At 39.6% G+C, this 21,791-nt stretch overlaps 1 long non-coding RNA gene across 2 annotated transcripts; it reads right to left on the minus strand.

The window, feature by feature from the left end:
* Positions 1 to 929: 929 nt before the first annotated feature.
* Positions 930 to 12,225, minus strand: LOC142056646 (uncharacterized). Of its 2 annotated transcripts, none has more exons than XR_012660405.1 (4): positions 12,027 to 12,225; positions 10,078 to 10,227; positions 8,344 to 8,422; positions 930 to 7,599 (listed from the first exon to the last, which is right to left on the minus strand). It is a non-coding gene; the product is annotated as an uncharacterized LOC142056646 (long non-coding RNA). The 2 variants fall into 2 exon arrangements; XR_012660404.1 differs by having other exon boundaries at positions 10,078 to 10,316.
* Positions 12,226 to 21,791: the final 9,566 nt, after the last annotated feature.

A 21,791-nucleotide genomic window follows, 5' to 3' on the forward strand; every position in this document is an offset into this window, starting at 1 on the left:
CTTTCACACCCAAATGCATATATGTAGGCTATGTGGCCTGGCAGCCTGAGGGAAAGGCAAATATTTTTCTCATTAATAAATTTATGGGCAACTGAAGTAATACCCAACTCTTACTTTATCTGGCTCCTGTCTCACAAATGTAATCATTTTTGAGGAGAGACTGAAGGAAAGAGCAGCCCTGATCATTTTTGTCATCAAAACTCATCAGATTGCTTAGGAAGCTTACCACTCAATGCAGGAGATGGGCATAGTTAGTGGAGCTGATATGGAATGTATCCCATAAAAGACAAAAGGAGCATGGCAGAGCTCTGCAGGATGCTGAGGTGAGAGGTCAGGTTTATATATCCTCTGACACAAGAAAGGCAATGGTGGTCCTTAAGGGTCGCTCCAGCTAAGGGCCTGAAAGGTGGCAGGGGGAACTGTGTTGAGGGACCAGGGACAGAGGTCACCCCTCAAGGAAACTGGGCTGCTACAGTCAGGATGGGACAGAAGAGCCATCCATGTCTTCTATGTTATTCTTTTCTCCCCATCCCACATAGATTATACAGTCCTGGTGATTTATATGATTTATGTAGAATTTGGGGCAGGGGGGGTGTTGTCACACTTTGACATCATTATGGCTTTTATAGGAGCCAAGAGATGTAAAGGAAAAGCACAACTGTGCTTTCAATGCAGTAGCAATGGCAAATTGGGAAACAGAGTGAGACACAGATAAAATTCATATGACAGATAAATGGGGACTTCTACAAGAGGATTCAAAATAATTTTCATTGTAAACAAGATAATCTTAAGATGACCATGCTGGGGATCACATCTTAAAATAAATAGTAAAAAAAATTTAGAATGTATTTGTGAACATTGAAGTACTTCATACTTTTTCATAAACACTGCAAGAACAAAAAATGAGAGTTCATTCATTTCCCAAGTATTTTTATCATTGCTTCTCTAGAACACCTGGGATATTTCCTCATTCAGTTTAAGACCTTTCATCATCTCTTTATCTAATCTTAGAACAGCATGGGATCCTACTTCCACTCATCTATCTTATGTGTTTAGTGGAAGCTGATAGCAAGATAGGGAGAGGAGTTAAAGATACAGTTTTAATGAAAAGCAATGATCAAAATATTTGGTACACTATTTGAAGAACAAAATGAAGGCTACAATTTAAAATGCTTCACAGGTTTTCCATATGCTGTTGACTAGATAATGTCTACATAATAATGTACATTATCTTCTTGGCCACCAAGGTGGCAATTTGCCACATGCATGCTATGATTCAGAAAGTAAGACCCTGGAATCATGAACTACAAGACAACCCTGAATGGCATTTGTTGCAAGCTTTTCCTCCAATATATGAGACTACATGTACAGATTTCTTTTTAAATGGATTTGGGTTGCCTCTGGTTGTACAAAAAGATTGATTCCTATGAAGTGAGAAAGCTCTGGTGTATCACTTTGTAAGACTGACGTGACAACACGACAGACATGGTTTCATATGAACACGTTATTTATTGGATTATGAGCAAAGCTGAACACTGTCATGTGCTGAAGGAAGAACATATCTCCTCTCTAAAGGAAAACCCAGCTGTGCTGCTAAGCAGTAAGAAAGATCCCTGGGGACATGATTTTCCTCACTCATAGCAGTGTTTGTCCATACTTTATCTTCTCTTTATGTCGTGCTTTGTAATATTTTTTTTCAGTCAAAGATTTCAATAATCTGCTTAGGTTAGTGAAGATAGCTCATCCTTTACATAGTAAAAAAGGGCTAATACAATAAAGGACAAAGATGTTTACAAGTCAGCTTGTCTTCTTCAGAAGGAAACTGGAATCCTGTGGAAGACACCTATATTTCCTGTTAAAACCCAGGAGGTACTTAATTCATAAAACTAGTGATTCAGATAATCAGCTGAGCAGAAAAAATCTTTAGTACTAGACAAAAAAAATGCTTCACAAAGTAGGTTGTAAATCATACCTTTTTCTGGAACTGAAACCCACAGCCCTTGCAGGTGCCTCCATTCCCATGGGACCCCAGGGCAGGGCTCTGCTGCCCTGCCTGCACCCCTGCCTCCTGCCTGGGGACAGTCTTAGCCCACTCCTTGGCAGAATGCAGCTCTGACCTTCTCATTTCAATTACCTGGCACCAGAGTACTCGTGGCATTACATTTTCTTCTAGATTGCATTTTTGGACATAACACCTAAAGCCCGTCTAGCAGCAATTAGATGCATATCTCACCAACATAAACATGCCGGTGCCATCTAATTCAGTTAATTAACTGAAGCACTGTATCATCCTGATGTGACTATGTTGCTTCTGGGTCCAGAGTTCACAGGCTTGCAGTTATTTAAGATCCCTGCATCCCACTCCACTGTGAAGGTGGATATACTCTGTCTCTCTCATTATTCTCAGCCAAAGATTTTGTTTCTGCAGCTTACCTAAGTTAGTTTTTCTATTATTTATTTACCTCACTGCAGTGCACATCCTCATGACCATACATCCGCATTATTGTTCTGTCCTTTTACAAAATCTCCACCTTATAGATTGTGTAAAGGACTCCAGAGTGTTGAATAACTGATCAGCTGATTTCTGAGCTTATTCTGAAGTGAGTAACTAGCAGCAGAGCCACTGTTGTACATAACTAATGAGAGTGAGAGCCTTCCTCTGGGTCTCACCTGCACTCCCATATAGTTTACCCTTATTGCCATCACTGCATTTGAAATGAGTTTTTATTGCAGTAACTCCAATGCTGTCAAACTCACCGCTGCCGCTGCCACTGCCACCACCTTTGAATAATGAGCTTTGAGAAGTACAGATGGGACTGTTCACTAAATTGTCCCTTATTTTCTCTGAGCATTTGTTATTCATTGGTATTTTCTGAATAATCCAGATGAGTAACATTTCAGCTATAGACTGCTTACAAACCATCAACTCCCGCTATCTATGTTCATTACTCCTGTTGTGCGACTTGACTGCCTAAGCTTCTGCTCTTTGATTTTTAAACAGAAAAATATCAACAAGGGAATATGACCATGAATTTTCACGTAGAGCATAATTTTTGCTAAAGTTCATTATTTCAAGACATGTGCAGTTCAGATACCTGAAACGATCTGTGTTTTCCTCTGAAAGTCCTCCTTGGCCCTCCTGTGGGGCTTACATTGACAATTCTACCAGGTTTACCATTTAGTGGTGGGTTTTTGCTTCCTTCAAATCTGAAGATGTTTCTTCATGCGAGGCAGCTAGAAATTATTATGGTTATATGTTAGCAGCATGTATGCAGCACTCTCTCTGCAAGGTGAAGAAAAGCTTGTGTGGTCTCAAGCTCCTCTGCTTTTTTCTTCTCACTCCATTAATCTAACAAAAGGTGTTGCCTCTCCTTATAAACTCTATTCTCTTTCTGAGGGAACAGAAGGAAGATGGGGCATTTGCATATTGAACAGAATAGAAACTGTTGCATGAAGCTCCCCAAAAAGCAGATGAAAATAAGAACATTTATTTGCAGCTGCCAGTGAAAGGGAGAGATATGAAACTTTGTTAGTACTTTGCCAGAAACTGGAAATCGGTGGGGACAAGAGCCCTGAGAGCTCTTCCTGACACAGGGAGTGGACAAATGAAGGAGACAGTACATTTAGAGATGCCATGAAGTGTTCGGAGATGCCAAGAAACTAGCAGGCGCTAGAGGTTAATGCTCTGGACTATCAAAAACCCTGGAGAAAGGGAAATGGTGCTTTGCTGGGAGTGGAGCTAAGCTGTATGAAAATATTGGAGCTGTGGGTTTTCTCCAATTCATTGTGTTTCCAATGAAGTAACAGCACAATAACAATGAGGACATAGCCAAAACTCTCAGCAGAAAATAAAACTACCATAATTAAATATCTGCATCAGATTCTAGGTTTGAAGGTGTTAAGAGGAAAGTACTCTCATTCCAGCCACCTAGAGCAAGAAGAAAACTAAAAGCATGAGACAAAGTGGCTCGGTAATGCATCCTTGGCAGTTGGAATTGATTTGTTTTTAAAAATGTATTTTTACTGCAATGTGGCAAGATGTTTAGGAATGAGAGGAACAGAAGTCAGATAAAAATTGAATGCTTCAAGAGATGTGAATGTACTATGACAAGCCAGGGTCATCAGTTGTTTGGTGTGCAAAGCAGCACTTGCCCAAAGGAGGGGATGTAACAGGATGCAGTGTTATGAAGGACCACCAGTCCATGTCTGAGCACTGCTGGCAGAGATGCTTCTTCCACATGCTCCTTCCTCCTCTTCAGCCAACACTACAGTCAGTGACTGCTCCTCAGTTTCCGTGCAGGTCAGTCGTGAAATCATCCCATCATTGCCCTTGGCCTCTGCAGGAACAGTGTCCCTGTGGCAAATGAAAAATCACTCACCATCAAAATTCATAAATTTTAAGGCAGGTGACCAACTGTCCACACATTTTCTGTGATCACATGCAATACAGGAGGCTTCAAAGAAGTTTCTCCGCCTTGTTTTTGATTTACAAGAATCTATTCTTTGCATAAAGGCTTGTCTTTCTGCCTGGGAGAGTAACATAAGAGTTTATGAGCTGATTTCTACTCCAGACCAAACAAAAGACCTTGTTTCTTTGAGGGATGTCTCAGCTGAAACATAATGCATATTTCAGCTTGCATTTATCTAAATTTGATGGCAATGTTAGAGATGCCAGAGTAAAGACTGTCTTAATATAGCTTCATATCATCTTCTGAACAATCTTAAAAGAAAACTGTACATATACAAGTCAAATCTGCATGGAAAAGATGTGCAGTAAAATTCTCAGTGATGTTGTCATGACAACAATGAAAGTCAGATCACTAGTTAAAATCACCTGTGATATGAAGCTTCTCAAAAAATGGAAGCTGACTACTCTGACATGTGATGAGTTTGTAAGAGTGAATTGTGTTGCCTCTTTGTAAGAGATTGTACCATGTTTAAAAAATTATATGTTGATATATTTGAAGATTGCAAGTGGCAAGTGATGTATTGCATCACAAAAGGACTCAAATCTTCAGCAATTAGACTGAAATAAAGTAGTTCCTAAATTTTCTGGAAACATAATTTCCTATATAAAACTGAAAGTTTTCATGGAGAACTCCCTGTCTTGCCACTGAATGCATCATAAATAAATAAAAGAATCATTCTAGCACTGAGTAGTTCAGAATTCTTCAAGATTAGTTTATACAAAAGCATAGAGGTTTTAAATGGACAAAAATATTCAAGTTATTTAGCAATCTGGTATCAGATAAACATAGCAAGTGGAAAGTGATTTTAACCAGAACTGACTGACTTGCAATAAGGACTGTGCAGGAGACAGACATTCCATTTCACAAAGGATTTTGTGTTTTCCAGTCTTGACTTGGTTCTGAGTCTAAATGAAATATAATAAAATATGGAAAGGAAAAGACTGAAAAGTTTTCATTTCAGATTCATAAAAACATTTTCATTTGCTTTTACCCATTTTTATTTTCCCCTTTGCATCATGATTTATCTCTTTCCCTCATCCTTAGCTATGTCCATGTCAGCGATCTGTCTTAACCCTTGGCTATTCATTTTCTCTGCCTAATCTCTTCATTTAACTACTCATTCACCAATTCAGTTATTGCTCTTCTTACTCCACTGAGACCACTTTTGTCAAAGCTTTTATAGGCCTTTATACATCTTGCTCCATCACCAGCTCTCCAGCCTCGTTCTCTGAAACCTGGTAGCTATTTCTGACACTGTCAGCTGCACCCTTCTCCAAAGCTTGTACTTTCTTCACTTTGCCTACCTTCTAACTCCTGCTTTATAGCAAAAATGTCCTCTGTGGTCACACCAAATGCTCCTTTCTTTCTCTTGCTATCTACAACCAGACTGTCAGTCACAAACACAAATATAATTGCCATGTTACGTTGCCTCGTTAAACCTATTTCTCTGGTAAAGCCCACTGTCTTCATCTACAACAACAGGGCTGATTTATCTTTGTGTCCATCGATAACTCTGTGACTCATCCTGAGGCACAGTTCTCTTGGTAACAAAATGGAGGAGCTTTACCTAAATACAGCACAAATTTCACTTGCCAGTTCCATAGTTTTCCAAAGACACATTTAATTTTAAAGTTGTCAATTGACAATTTTCAAGTTATGGATGAGCAGAAGATTATACAGGGATAAACATCTCATCAGTTTTACTCAGAATATTCTGAGTACTGTGCTACTGCCAAGAGTCACAGCACAATATGCTTAGAACCTAAATACCCAAAATAGAGAGAAAAAGGAGTCTAAAAAAAAGATACTTACCTAGAGTCACACAGCAGCTCTGTACAACATTGCTTTACAGTCTGCCAGAGTCCTGAATTACTGACCCAAACATACACCAGGAATATAACCCTGTACACAGAGATTAACATATCATCCTACCAACTCTCTACAAAGTTAAGGAAAAATAAAAAGAAACATTTTTAAGCTTCCACAGTCCATTGCTGAGAGCATTCTTGGAAGCAAACCCCTTGTTTTAGCAATTATTTTATGCCACCGCTTCTTCAGGGGGAGATTTGTAAAAATGCCCAGGCATCTAACAGTGCTGACAGGTTTCCAATTTCATTTCTAAGGGTGCTTTTATAAATCCTGTCATGCAGTTCTCTGTAGCATTTAGGGCCTACATTAATTTCCTTTGCTCCAGTCTTCCCTTCATTTCTTCAGTGTTATTTTGTTAATATTGTCTATTTTTTTTCAAAATATTATGAGGCTCTTGAGAGCAAAGTAGTCTTCTAACACTGAATAGGACTTTCAGAGTCTCAGAAAACCACCTGAGAAGAAATATGTCCATCACTTCTTTCCCTATCAGCAGAAAGAAATCTGTCCCCACAAAAATATCACTGGTGGGTGTCAGGATGGTCTGAGGCTTGAGATGTAAACTTCACTGCTGTGGCACGGCTCTAGAGTGATGAATTCCCTAAATTAGAGCTGTAGGTGATCAGAAATGATTAATGGGTCCTCAGTACACCAGCTGTAGGAGATTTGTACACAATTTTCTACCGTGATGCATTATATGTTGTTGTTCTGCCTTCCTAAGCAAAGGCATTTTGGCTCCTCAATGTCAAAACTCAGCCTGTGATAACCAGTGGTCCAGATTTTCAGTCCTAGTTGCCTAGAACTGCATGGCTCAGAGGAAGCATCTTGGCTTCCCATAGTACTGAGAACTTAGTACCTTCAAATGAAAGCGCCTCTGGTTTACTTTGTGCTGATGTTAGCTCTCTTGGGGACTCAGCAAGCCATAACAAAATGCAGCTACCTAGCCTGCGTGTCAGTGATATTGTAAGGTTTATGCATCTTATGCGGTGCTGGAAAAGGGTATTTTCTTTGAAACCTTCGGATGAAAGCTGCTCCAGGAATGCAGGGAATGATGATGAGTATTCCTGTCCCCATCGGAGCTGCTGCTTTCCTCCGAAGCAGCGCTGTGCTGGTTTGATGATGTGCGCATTGAGAAGGAAGGGCTGTGCTGTCTCCCCGTGCATGGTTATCGTTACTTCTGGCTGCAGATAGCAGCAGAAAGCAGCTTGTAGCAGGGCTGTGTCAAGATTCAGTGAGCAGCCTAAATGATCAGATCATGTCTTGCCTGTGCAGGGAGGAAAAGGGAAAGTAATTAACTCCAAGCCAAAACCCATGCCATTACCTTCACAGTGGCAGTGTTGGCAATGTATCAGTGCTGTTCATTTATAATAAGTAGCAGCAGTCTCCTTCCATGTCCTGGCTCGGCACTTTAGCAGCGAGCATTGGATTAAATGGTGTCATACAAGCACTGCTGCCCACGGCACCTGATGGCTTTGATGTAAATGAAACAGGAAGCTGTCACTCTCTATAGCAAGCTGATGTGCAGGGAAAGTGAGATCTGTAGAGATGGGATTCAATTGTGGGAAGTTTGTGGGTGTTAAATGAACCTGCTTTGGAGGGCTGCCAAGGGAGGAGATGCAGGAAAATCTGATGAGAGATACCAGGCATGAGAGTTAATTGTGTTTCAGAGGTTGGAGAAAAAGCTAAAATTAAACCATTATCAAAGAAAAGCCTTGGACAGTTTGTTTTAAAACAGACTTAATGGCTGGAGCCTGCAGAAAACCTAATTGAAAGGGAAAAGAAAACAAATGAGGTTTAGGACTGTGGCAGTGCATTCAGAAACAGTTTTATATATGGATTTTTCTGCTGTTCCCTGCTGTATTTCTGTGACTAAAAAAGCCATTAAGGTGAAGCACATTAAAGAGGGTTTGTATCTAGGTAAGAGCAAGGTATTTTGCGTAGGGTTGCAGCATGAAGCCCCATTGATTATTTTGGTCATCAGAAAGAACAGTTAGAAAGCAAAACATACTTTTATCTCAGAGATGATTCTGAAGCAAAGGTTCGAGGTGCTCCGAGCTTCAGACCACAGGGCCACAGCAAGATCAGGGCTGCCAACACAAACGGAGCAAAATGTAAACACTGTAACCACCCTGACATGGAATGTATGCACCATCCTTTTCCTAAGCCCTGTGACTATGGGTGGGAGTTATACCATCTAACCTTACATGTCTGTACTCCAGATGTTTACATCTAAATGTATTACCATGACCTACTTTTTATCTGAATAAAAGAGAGGCATTTTAAAGGTGTGATTCAGCTGGCCTAATTAGATACCTACTTTAGGATGACATGAATCACACCCTAAAAGTGCTTGTCTCCACTGACTTATTGAAGGAATCTAGAGAAATAGGTTTGGTGTAACTATATTTACATTTGGTCAGTTTTAACACAACACTGTAAATGACCTAGAAGGGATATTTAGCATGGATTTGAGCTAGTTTCTGTTCTGACTTCCTCAGAAACATAAACTCTACAGAGAAGCAAGGATTGCTTTTCCTTACCACTGTGCTTTCACTTTCTGTGTTCAGTGGGGGATGAAACTGTTTCCAGCAAAAGTTTAGCAAAAATTTGAGATTTCTTATGAGTTCCTCAGTTGCCTAGAAATACCTCTTATCTTCAAAAACATGTCTGCCTTCCTGTCCTGGCCGTGCATAAGGTTCACCCTACGACCTAAGAGTCTTCAAATTCAACCTTATACAATTGCCCAGGTCAGCCCTAAGCTCTTGCTGTGTTTATGAAATTTCTATGGGAATTTTGCTGGCAGAAAAACTGGTGTAGCCTACCCAAAATTCACCTACTGACTGGTTTATAAACTTCCATGAGGAGAGGGGTTATAACTGGGTATCATAATTACTTCATTTTTAAGTCACTCACCATTATGTGCCAGTGTAATTTTAACATCTTTGCAGTTGTTCTCCACATTCTAAGGAACATATTACAGCACCAGCATCATGCATAGACAACTGTTTCATTAGCTGCCCTAAGTCACCATGTATCACAAGTCTTCCACAGAGATGAAAATAAATGATGGATGTTTCTGGCTGCATCAAACCAGAGTACAATAAGAAACAGAGGAATTAGATACCATGAAAGACCAGCAGACCATTTAATATACTGGCCTGTGTCTGATACTGGCTAGTATAAGCTGTTTCAAAATCAAGTGAAAGAACCCTTTTAATAGAGAACCATAGAATTACAGGTCAAGTGTTTTTATCTCCCACAGTTCTGGTTATTGCAGATCTTGGGCCGGGAGACTTTTATACCCTTGGTGTTCCTGTCCTAATTTAAAGTCCCTATCCTTCTTCAGTTCTGCCTAATTTTGGGGTTCAGAAATATTTTCTAGGAATTCATTCCACCATTAAATTGTTTATTACAATAAAATGTTTCCCTTTATCAGCTTTAAATGGGTTGCCTTCAGCTTCATTGGATGTCTCATAGTTCTAGTGTTCTTAGGTGAGGCTACATACATACCTACTCCTTGCCATTCATTGCTTTGTACACCTTCATCAGGCCACTACTTATTGAGGTCCCTGCTAAATTAACCCTTCTGATTCGTATTAGATGCCTCTCATAAATTCTTCCTGTGCCTAATAATTTTCATTGCCTGTTTCTAAGTCTCCTTCAATTTATTCTGTATCTCAGGCTCACACATTATTCAGAGTATATAATGGTATTTTCTTAGTTATAGCATCAGCTGGCTTACCATTTCCAAGTGTTGTTGGCTGTTTTCATCCTGCAGAAGAAGGGGCTGAGCTGGAGAGGATGGTCTTCAGCAGGTCTTCCCATGTGACTGCAGCAAACTCTTGAGGAGGATGTGTCAATGGAGTTGTACTCCTTCAGCTTCTACCCCTCACTAGGCAGGAAAATGGCACCACAAAACATATGAGCAGGGACTGTTGCTGGGCTGTAACACAGGATTCAATCTACCTTCAAGCTTGACCCCTAGGTATAAGGATGGACTTTTATATTGACAGATACTTGCTTAAAAAAAAAAAGTTAAATTCAGTGTAAAAGAACAGAAAAATCATTTTTGTCAGAGCTGGTATGTCTTCTAGTTGTGATGTGAAAATAAGTCATAGGCAGAAATATCCCACAATGGTTCTCAGATCTGAAGCACAGCAACTTTTGCTGCACAATATGATAGCACAAAGTACATCAGGTCTTCTCAGCTCACAAACTCAAGTAACTTTTTTTTTTTTTAATAAGAAATAATGCATAGCACAATTACAAACAAATATTTTTGCCAAACTAGTATTATGGCATTTCATCTTGAGAATCTCAGGCATTGCCAACTTGTGATGTCAACTTTATTTTGAAACATTACAGTAGTGTCACATTTAATTTTTTTAACTGTCATTAATCCAAATATAAATTGTCTACATTAAAACCAGCATCAATAAAGTGGAGTGTAACATAAAAATATCAAAGCAAACAAAAGGTTGTTTGTAAACTGTCTGTGATGAATTATGGACTGATTAACAACAATTTTTCTAACCTTTTTAGATGGTCAAATATAGAATGATCCCTAGAGAAAATCTGAGGGAGAAAGAAAAGTATCACCTGTCTGGTCAGATTCAAATGTGCAGAAAACCTAAGGATGTGATGAACCGCTACTGTGTCTTTGAATCTCACCTGTAAGATAGGATCATCCTTCTCTCTTTCATAGCACTGATGTGTGTATTGGAGTCACTAGTGAGATACTCAGGTATAAGACTGATGAAGCAAGCATCTCCAGGAGCAGCTGTGTTCTCCTCCTCCTTTGGAGCAGCAGAGGTTCAGGAGATCTCATTTCACCTGCAACTAAAATCTGGGCTGGCTCTGATGTAAACCCCCTGGGAGAATGATGATTCCTGTTCTCTCTGGGCTGCATAGCCAAAGAAGCGCTGCCCACAATGTGATGCTCAGGCAGGAGCCATTTACTGTTTATGGTGGAATCTGACCTAGCCACCTCTGAACTGCAGGACTGAGCCACTGGAGGAGCTTCAGCCTAGCAAGAAAGTAAAAGATAATTTTGCTGTTGATTTCAGAGTAAGGATTTCCTCAGTCCTTTTGCTGGGCTGTAAACTAGATCACTTCAGAGGATGCAAGTGTGTACAGTCTCCGAAAAGCCACACAAGAGTTAATGCAGCCAAGTGCTCAATTTCTGTAAGGGTTGCAAAAATAATAACTGTTTTTGTGTCTTTCTATTATTTGTCATTAAGAATTAAGCCACCTGGAATAATTAACTCACAAAGTCTGCCTGTGTAAGTGCTGGCAGGCAAGGCACGTTGAGCTAGGAAAACTTCCATCGCAAACTTCATTTTTGAAGGAAATGAAGAATATTTGAAGAGAAGTTCTTTAGTAGATTTGAATAAAAACAAAAAGAAAAAAGCCAGTAATCATGGAAATGTGTATGCTATAATCAGAAATAGTTGCAGTAAAGATGACATGAAATCTACAGGGAATAATTTATCAACTTTTTAATTTATTAATTTTATTTTTTTCTCCTTTTTTTCAGTAGGTTGTTCTCTCTTTTCAGAGAGGTCTAGCCAGATCTAGCTTTTCTTTCCTTCCTCTCCCTTATTTTTCCTTTCAGTGCTCTGATAGCCTTTATTACTGTTGGTTTTGCCCTGAACACATTGCATTGTTCGCACATGGAAACCTCTGATTTACCTGGATATTTGGACGAAGAACACCAGAAGAGCTGTGAATAATGGCAGCAGCGTGGCAGGGTGAGCAGTGCAGAGGAGCACCATGCAGCGGGGGAGGCTGTGAGGCTTTCCATGGGAGAAAACAAAGTTTTAGAGTTAGGAATGCAGCTGACAGAGGAACAGAGAATGGGAAAGTAAATCGATTCTGCTGTCTCTTCTGTGTCAAGATAAAAAAGGTCATTCACGTGGACAAGAAAGCAGCTCCACAAACTGGGAGCTGGGATGCATCTGAAGTAATATGGCGAGGGCAGGGCAGGAAAGGGCTCACATATTTGGACAAGGGGACTGTCTTAATCTCTGGGACTTTGTAATGTCAGAAATGTACCCTCACATTAGAAGCCAGAACTTCTCCTCCAGAGAGCTCCCTCTTGAAAATCCTCCTTCCAAAAGGAAACTCTGGAGACTGCTACGCCAATTTTTATTTTCTCTGCTGGCTTATTAAACCTCTGTGCTCCTTCTTAACCATTTTCCATTTCTTTCTCTTCTTTCTGCTCACTACATCCTCCCACATGTAGCATGGAGGCATCCCTAGATTATTAATGTATTGCGCCAGCAGCCAGATTTTCACATCTCTCACAAGTGTTGATGAGAACATCTCTCCAATGATCTATGTTCACACACTGTGAAAGTACAGTTTCAAATTTGTCCTTGAAATGTGAAACAATCAATGTTGGCAGCATTTATTCCTTCCTGTCAAATATTTTTCTCTTTCTAGACTCTATAAACAATTTAAGAATAATGTCTTATGACAGTGATGCTGCAATTCAATAGGCCCTCCTTTGCTTTCTAATTTTTCTTACACTTGTTCAAATCAAGGGATAAGGAATCTAATGGATACCAGCGGCAACATCTGGCTCGATCATCTCATCACTAATTGTTTCTGTGATTAGTGCAGACAAGCAATGGAGAAGGTGGATGCAAGCTCCTAACATTTCTAGGTGAGGGCAGCTTCCAGCCCATCTGTTAAGTGATATATCCACTAACTTATTCAGCTTCTCACATTCTTGATTCTGAGGAATCCTCCTCAGAGACAGGTTAGGATTTTTCTGGGGTTTAAGGTGGCAGTGTAGTCTGCTTTTACATAATTCACCTGAACTGTACTGTTTGCTCTGTGCAGTAGCCACCAAACCTGTTAGCTAGGAGGTTAGTCTATATAACTACACTTGCAACATTATCAGCCCAGGATGACAAATAACCATTTAAAGTATTTTAGTATTCATGAAAAGTCCAAGATTAGGTATAGAAAACTTCAGTTTAGCTGATGAAGCAGTGCAACAGTATAGTCTGTATTACCCTCAAACATCACTGGACAGACTAAGTAAAATATTGAAAAGTCAAGTCATTCTTCATATCCATTTAATTTTTAGACCTTCCTGCAAAGAGAAATACACTTACAACAATGCTATGTGTTATCATTATCTTTTTTTTATCTCAGTGAATTTTTGGTCAAAAACCAAAGCTTTAGATCCATCTCAAGAATTTCATTCAGATGTCTCTGACATTATGGCAATTACTTAAAAGAAAAACCCATAAAGACTTGTTTCTCTGAACATAGCACCAAGCAACTTGAAGTATTTTTGCTCCAAGTCTGATTCAGACAACAGTCAACCCAAAAGACCACAACCAATTCTTTGCCCAGAACACCACATTTCTGAGCCCATTTTTACTTCCTGCTTTTCTGCCTCCTTCCACCCATACCCAAAGCAATACTCAACGGAACTACTGACCTTCATGGTTGTGATCTGCTTTGAAGGTTGTTGTATAAAGAAATTTGTATCTTTTTAATGTCTGATAATTTGACCTCAACCACAATACTATTTTGAGGATAAATATAATTAATTAATTAACTACAGGAAATAATGGCATGATCTAGAACCAGGTGTTGTGAAAATCCTACAAGCTGTTCCCCATAGTTCCACCAAAATAACATTGGCCCATCTACAGAAAACCCTATTTCACCTCTGAGTTTCCCACAAATTCAACTTTTCAGCAAGCAACTGGCAACTGAATTTGCCAGAAGATGTGTCTGGTTAGTAAAGTGGATAAATTAGTGTTATAAATGTCAACCAGATCTGATGCTCCTTTTTCTGAGGACTATGTCTGCAGGACTTTCTCCTCCACAGTGATTTTCAAATGGCTCATTTTTCTCACAGTTTGAAGTGGTTCCAGAAAAGTAAAGCATCCAGTTCTGCCAAGTGTTGAGGAAAATCAGCAGGAACTAATAGCTGGGGTAAGGCTGACACAAGTGAATAAGGCATGCAAGATGTTGCTCCACAGAAACCTGTCATGTTTAAAAAGGAGAATGGTAAAATTATAAACAGCACTGCAAGTCCTCATAGCATAGGACTGGGTTTGGTCAGACAGACGTTGTCCTAGTCCATCACTTTATGTAGATGTATATAGAAACCCCAGTAGAAGCTTAATTCAGTTTGCACTTTGATCTGCCATTCACTTTAAATGCCTGCTTTGGAAGACATGAGTGCAACCTAGCTGTCATTTGTCTTTTTCAGAGGATCATGAGATTAATCTGGTCTGGAAATGGTATCTACCTTTCAGCAATGGCATAACAAATATGAGACAGTAACCTCTGAAGGGATTCTGAGGAACCAAAGTGAATACTATGGAGACAATCCTCGGTAGCTAGGCTGTCTGCTGCTAGTCCTAATGCATTTAACTGCAATGTAGAATACTCTGCTTCCCCTGATGAATATGTGTTAAGTGCCATTTTCAGTACATTACAGCTTTTTAGACAGCTGCTTGCCCTTATTGTCATGCCTATTGCAGTTTCCTTTCCACTGCCTATCCTGAAAAGTTAAATATAGCCTTCTGAGATACAGCAGTCCTGGAAAAGGTACCACTTGTTGGGTCTGGTATGTGCTTTTATTCTCATCAATTCCTCATTCTTTTCGAACCTGACGTATAATCCCTCTTAAATGGGTCCCTTTATGCTATAATTTGGAGCTGTTCCACTTGATAATTTGTGCTATCGTCACTAGTTAACATGATCTTTAATCCCAGTAGTTTTTATCAAGCTTTTTATCAGAAGTACTGCTTTGAGTTGTTTGTATTAATAATAGTTAAGAGCACTGACTAGGAGCGATGGTGTCTGTTGCCTCTGTGCCCAGCCGCTCCAGGGGGTGACCTTCTCTCCTATATGAAGCAGCGGCTAATGAAAGAGCACCTCCGCCTTTTCTTGTTTTCAGGTTCACACATCCTTGAACATATACTAGTTTAAAGTTTGTTTGACATCTTAGATCAGCTGAAGGTTGTAAGTAATTTAAAGTCATTCATCTAAGTCAGCACCTAAAATGAAAGCAGTAATGGTTTATTCCATAGGGAGTTACTTGTGAGCAGCTAAAAGTGTGTAACAGTCCATTGCACAGTGCAAAGCCAAGCTCGGTAGAAAGTAGATGAAAACCTATACAGAGTTTAAAGGGCATCAGCAAGTATTCATTTTACCCTAGACAGTCAGTACAGGGGCCACTTGTCTTTTTATCAACGGTATCTGATAACATGAAGAAATTAATAATTTACAGAGGGCAGGCAGTACTTTTCCATTAGAATCTGTGTGCAAAGGAAGAAAGAACTGCTGGCATAGGCCAGAATGCTCCCCGCAAGGTCGCTCTTCCTCAGTGCTGCAAACATGTTTCTTTTTAACCCTTTTATAATCAAGAAAAAATACAGCTCCAAATCCATGCATGTTTTACCTTTACTGAGTGCAGAAAATAGCCCACAGCCATGCTGGACTGCATGCTTTTGATATCCTCCAGTCTTGAAAGCTGTGCTGCTTTGGATTTAGCAGTTCATTAGGTGGGAGATCTCATGGGAACCCTTGGTGCTTTTGGGACAAGCCAAAAGGTCTCATTCAGCCCTGCTCTCTCTGTGGAGCTGACACACCAAAACTTAACCTGTCGATCACTGGGCAAAAGAACCGATGATAAGTGGTTTCACCCAAGGTATGCATCTTTTGCCCACCAGTCTTGCCCTCCCACTCCATCCCTTCATGTCCTTTGCCATATGCCCCAGTACAGGGGACATCCATGCAGTGCCGCCAGCAGCTGCCTGTGTGCCCACTGCCTGTCCAATGCACACACATTAACATGGGCATTGCCAAACGGGATGCATCTGCCCAGCCTTCTTCTCGGTACCAGTCTGGACCTCTTCCCTCAGACCAGGCACTGCCTCTTGTGTAACATCTGGAGCTGCAATTATTTCTGAGCCTGCAGTGGCTCTTTCCTGTTCAGATGGGAGTTTCTGAGGGAAGGGAGAAGAATGGACGAGCAGAGCCACAGCATAAGGGCAGAGATTTGCCACATCGACCTAGGAAGCCAGGATAAAATGATTTAAAAGCTCACCCAGACCATATACTGTTGAAATATTACGGCTACATACTTGAAAGAGCAGGAAATGATAACATTATAATTCCTACAGAAACACTGTCCCCTACTACCTGCCCAGCATAGTCTTTGATTGAATCTATTAAATCTGTAGTCTATCACACACCCGTTCGTGGTGTTAAGCATATACCATAAAATATAATAGATGTGCAATAGTACAAAAACTTTTGAACTTATACTGTTTGCAGTTAGAAAGATTAAATAAATGCTTAGAATATGCAGAACCTGTCAAAAATCTAGAGACATACTAAAACTGCAAGATAAAATTATGCTTATGCATGATTTCTTCCTTTTCCTGAGGAAAATGCTTTTGAAAGACTGTCCTTAAAAGCAGATGAAGTGGGAAAGAAATCTGAAGGATTGCCGTGCATGGTGTTCTTCAAAGTGTTCCTTCCTTTTGTTTAATTAAGCCACACGCATTTCCAGAAGAGTTTTTAATGCAAATTTTTTCAACAGCAGTATGAGAGCAACATCAGGCAGCATGGAAAATCTGCACGGAGATACTATCACAAGCAGGACAGGATTTCATCAGGCTTAGTTAAAAACCTCCGCTGATGCCATGGGAGCATTCTCAGAAGTGCAGCCATTTATAATTTTATAATTGGCCAATCAAGGTTGGTTTTTTTTCCCTTCTAGCTTAGTTATTGAAATGCATTTTCATGATTCATAGAACACTCTTTATGTGTCTAGATTTTTCCCTGACGATACATCAGGTTTCCTTGGAGGCTTGCTGTATATCCATCTTCCTTTTTCACATTGTAGAGAGAGTGAAGGAGAATTATGAAGGTGCCAGGCACTGCTCCAAAGTTGAGGCTGAAAAGAAGTTTGTACTTAAAGGAGGGATCCAGTCGCTTTGTTATGCACAAAAAATACACTGTATTGTTCCTAAAATTACAGTACTTGCTAAGTACTAAATGGATTTGCTGATAATTTATAAGTAAATCTATTAATTAGTTTGAGTTAGAGTTAATTGAAAATAGGTCCTTTTGCACCTTCTCTCAGAGGTTTATTTATCTGTAATAAATTCTGTTATAAAATACAGACCCTTCATTATTCATATATCATCAAAATTTTTTTAAGCCTTTCCATAGGACATTTTCAAAGTAATTAATGCAGGAATTATGTCCCTTTTTGCTGTTATTCATCAGAGCTGGGATTTTCTCATTTATCAGCCAGAGAATGGAAAAGTGTTGCTGGGGGGAGGTCCTCAGAAGAGCTTTTCTCCTCCTCAGCTGCCACCCGCTGTTCTTCTTGCTCTGACAGTTCTCAGGGGAGAGAAAGAAAATGAATCATCTATGAATCCATTTGATCCAATGACAATTTAAATCCCTATAATGTCATAATCATATTGTTACTACACAGTGTCACACCAGGACTAAGGTTGTCCAAACAGACATTGCTTGGTGTCTTAATATTACAGAATTTTTCTGAAGTTGAGGGTAGCCCTCAGTTTCGGGGATCTATAATGTTTGTTTGAGAGATAATTCTACCTTCCCTCTCATATTTTGCCCTATCTGTAAGTTTATTATTTTATTACTGCAGGATCTAGCAATTCGCATGTCCCAAATGCCTTGTACTAAATGCTACATAAACAGAGAACAAAAAGCTCTCACACCCCAATAAGTTTGCATTTTAATTACAAAAGATGAAATAAAGAATACAAAACCAAAGGGAAATGTACAAAAAAGATTAGATAGTTTTGGCCTGGATAGCAGGCAGTGATCTCAGCCTGCTGCTGGCCAGACACATGAGAAGTATTGCAAGCCTTGCAGTGAAGGGTGATTTTTAAGGAAGGATCTGAAAGAGTCCAAGAGTTTCACTATGCAGATATCCTGGTGTAAGGGGCAACGGGGGAGAAAATATATGTGAGGTGGTTAAGAAATATATCAAAGGTGCAGGAAGTTGGATAGTTGGAGATGGGCAGCAATATGTTGATATGATTGACAGTACAAGAAGCACAAGTGATGGGAGAATGTCAGGTGAGACAAGTGGCTAGCTTTCACACTGCAGGGAAAGGGCTGGAAAAGGAGCGGCTGAGTTACCAGTAAAGAAAAATGTCTTTGTTTCACTTTTCTGATCCAATAAGAAAACAAGAGAAAAACATCTTGCAGTAAGCATGATGCAAGTATTAAGAATCCAGAAAGAAGTTTTATCTCAGTTAATCACCGTAGAGGCTGTGTCATGGTGAGTACAGACCTAAAGTCAACTTAAATGTTTACCTGGCCATGAGGCCAGGGCAGGTGACCTACGTCATGCCCATACTGTGTCCTGCTATACAGCATAGTGACCAGCTCTGTTAACAGCACTGGGGTTTCTTCCAGAAGCACCTTCTCAACTGAGCATGCCCACTGACACCAGGCTCTGCTGATGCGTGATAAAACAAAAAGGAAAGAAAGGGGTAAAAAAATAAAAAGCACATTAAAAAAAGGCATTGGGACAAATACCTGTGGTCTGAGGTAGCCCTGCCATCCTGTCCACTAAAGACACAGGTATCGGCCATTGCTCCCAATCCAGGCTTCCTTCGTAAGGGAATTTTGGAGATGTTCTCCCTTTCATTCTGAAATTCTTTTTGTTGTTTTGGAATTGTAGGTCCTCCCACAGAACACAAACTGCAAATTTCAAAGCAGCTGTATTTAAACTCAGTTGAGTGTATAATGCAAACAACTTTTTTCAGTAAAAAAGAAATGAAAGGAAATTAAAATACACACAGCCAGTGATTGTTAAAATAGTAGATCATCACATAAATTTGCATTAATTGCACAAAAGCTGAAAGTACTTCATTAAATACTCTCATAACACAGTAACCTCTTTAGAAAATTATTTCTGGGATAAGCATGTAAATAATTACATATTCTCTGTCCCATGTAGTTTTATCTGCCTAGGCAAAGAGGAACAGACTGTTATAGCTCAAGAGCACTCTGATTTTTGAGCAATTGATTAAAAAGAACAAGCATTTTAATGATGTTCATCAAAAGTGCTGTACATATATTAATTGTATATTCAAGTATGTGAGGATTTGAATGTCTAAACTGAGTTCAGTATGGAAAAGTCAAGTGTATAAATGATATATTGTTAGGAATCAGTCCTGAAGGTAAGGATTTGGGAGTAAATCTGATTAATTTCAATGTAAATGAGCAACGTGATACTGCATGTAAGTATGAGGATGTAATTGGTCCATGTAAGCCCCTGTTGCAATACTCATACTGACAACTTTGTATTCTGTAAATAGTTTTAGTTTAATGAAAGAGTTTATTCATGATGCAGTTTTGAATTAGTCTTTATTCTTAGGAATTTTTATTTCCACAGTAGTTCAGCATTTTACAGTAATTAATACTGTTACCTTCATAACTACAGTCTGGCATGAGACAATTTCCCCTTTTGTAAAATGTTTGGATTTCCAAAATTTCCCCATTCCAGGTTGGGAAGAAGATATCCAGGAATATAAAGAGTCTACAGCAAGACAAAAATGAGTGGGGTGCTTAGTCACAGGTTAAACAGTGTTGGTCAGAGGAGTTAACTTTCAGAATGGCACTTGCAGGCATCACCTTAATGCTCTCTGTCCAGAAGGATCAGGGGTGGGAGGGAGTCAATCTGGAAATGTATTGAGTCCTTTGGAAAGAGTTGATATCAGAGTATACTTACTCAGTTAAAAACTCCTTACATATTTCAACTACAGTAGTAAACACCCACAAAGTGTACAGCATACTTTCTGGTTTCAATATGACTTTTAGGTCACAAATATAAATGTCACTTCCTCTGTGAGTCTGTGATGAAGTAATAGCATATATTAGTTAGGTAGAAATACCTTGCTATGCTTACTGATAGCCAAAGAATAACCAAGAGATGCACCTCAAGTCCTGTTTCCTCCTTAATGTGAGTATGTGAAATGTCAATGTACACCATTCACCTGTGTGTTACTCCTGAAGAGCCTTTGTTTGCCCCTTTCCTACCCATAAAATAATTTTCTTTTATTTTGGTAGTCTTGGCCCCAGCACTTCACTAATGAATGAAGCCTCCTGGCTCATACTTTGTTCTAGGTCTAATGATAAACACCCAATTCTGTTAGGTCTTTTCTCTCCCTCTTCTAAAAAACAACACCAAGTAAACACTTAGCTGAATTGCAACTTAACAGCTGACTGTGCAGGCCCATGCAAATCAAAGTAGAATCTTAAAAATGCAGATGTAGTCATCAGAGTGCTAATTAGTAATTTGGCTGCTGCCTCTCCACTCCAGATCTTCACTTTAATTGTAAAACAGGAGGAAGGAAGTATCTTAGGGTCACATTCCACCTGGCCTTCCCAGGGGACTAGGCATGAAGCACTCTTTCTGTGCCTGGATAGGATCTGTGCTGCCTCCAGGAAAGCAGCACAAAGGTTCTGTTGTCATGACAGAAATACCTGCTTGATGTCCCCTGCTAGTGAGGGCACGTCAGCAGTCATCACTATGGCAGAGGGAGGTGCAAACACCTTCATCTTACTGTCAGCAACAAGAGCAAGGGTACAGAGGCCACTGCGTGCCCACCTTTCTATGGGGCTCCTCTCCCCAGCAGAACAGCCCACCCCTCAGTGAGAGACAGTGGGTTTTTATTTCCAAAGACCATCTGTGCCCATGCAACCTCTGCATTCTAGTGTCTTATGTGAAGAAATATTCTGCATCCTTGAGGCGTTTCCCTTGGACTGGCATGACTCTGACTGCCATTGCCATTGCAGTCCTTTTCACCATCATGAATGGGAGCTACTATCATTTTCAGTACCTTTGCAATTATTAATTTTTCCTTGTGAATGAAAAGCTTAATAATGCTTTGGAAAAACTGCTGTGCTGCATCCTTTAAATGAACGATGCTGAGATTTGTTCTGTAATCATTACATTTTTTGGAGAAAGAGTAATTCTTTTTTAGAGGTGAGAAGAACTGACAACTGGGGTCCCGTTCTGCACCCACCTCTTTCTCCTTCTCAGAGCTTGACTGTCTTTGCTATAACTTTGATTATGCATTTGGATGACACTTTTTTTATGTTAAAGCTCTGTCTTAATTGCATTTATTATTCCAGCTTTGTATCCACCTATAAAAAAGTAGCAAAGTTTTTTTTAAGGGAGTTAATAAAGACACTTTCAGAATTTTTATAATTTAGTGATTCTGGTATCATTGTGGCCGTATTGTTAAGACTCGTATTATTTGCATATAAAACATACATAACTGGCACATTAATGTATATCAGTCTTTGTACAATGGTGACAAAACTGTAGCCTCATCATGAAAAATTCATGTGGTTTGTTAGATGATCTTTATTGTTCATTGAATTAAAAGATTTACCTGAATATATTCATTGTAT

Source organism: Phalacrocorax aristotelis, chromosome 4 (genome assembly GCF_949628215.1).
Source record: "Phalacrocorax aristotelis chromosome 4, bGulAri2.1, whole genome shotgun sequence".
Classification (NCBI taxonomy): Eukaryota; Metazoa; Chordata; class Aves; order Suliformes; family Phalacrocoracidae; genus Phalacrocorax; species Phalacrocorax aristotelis.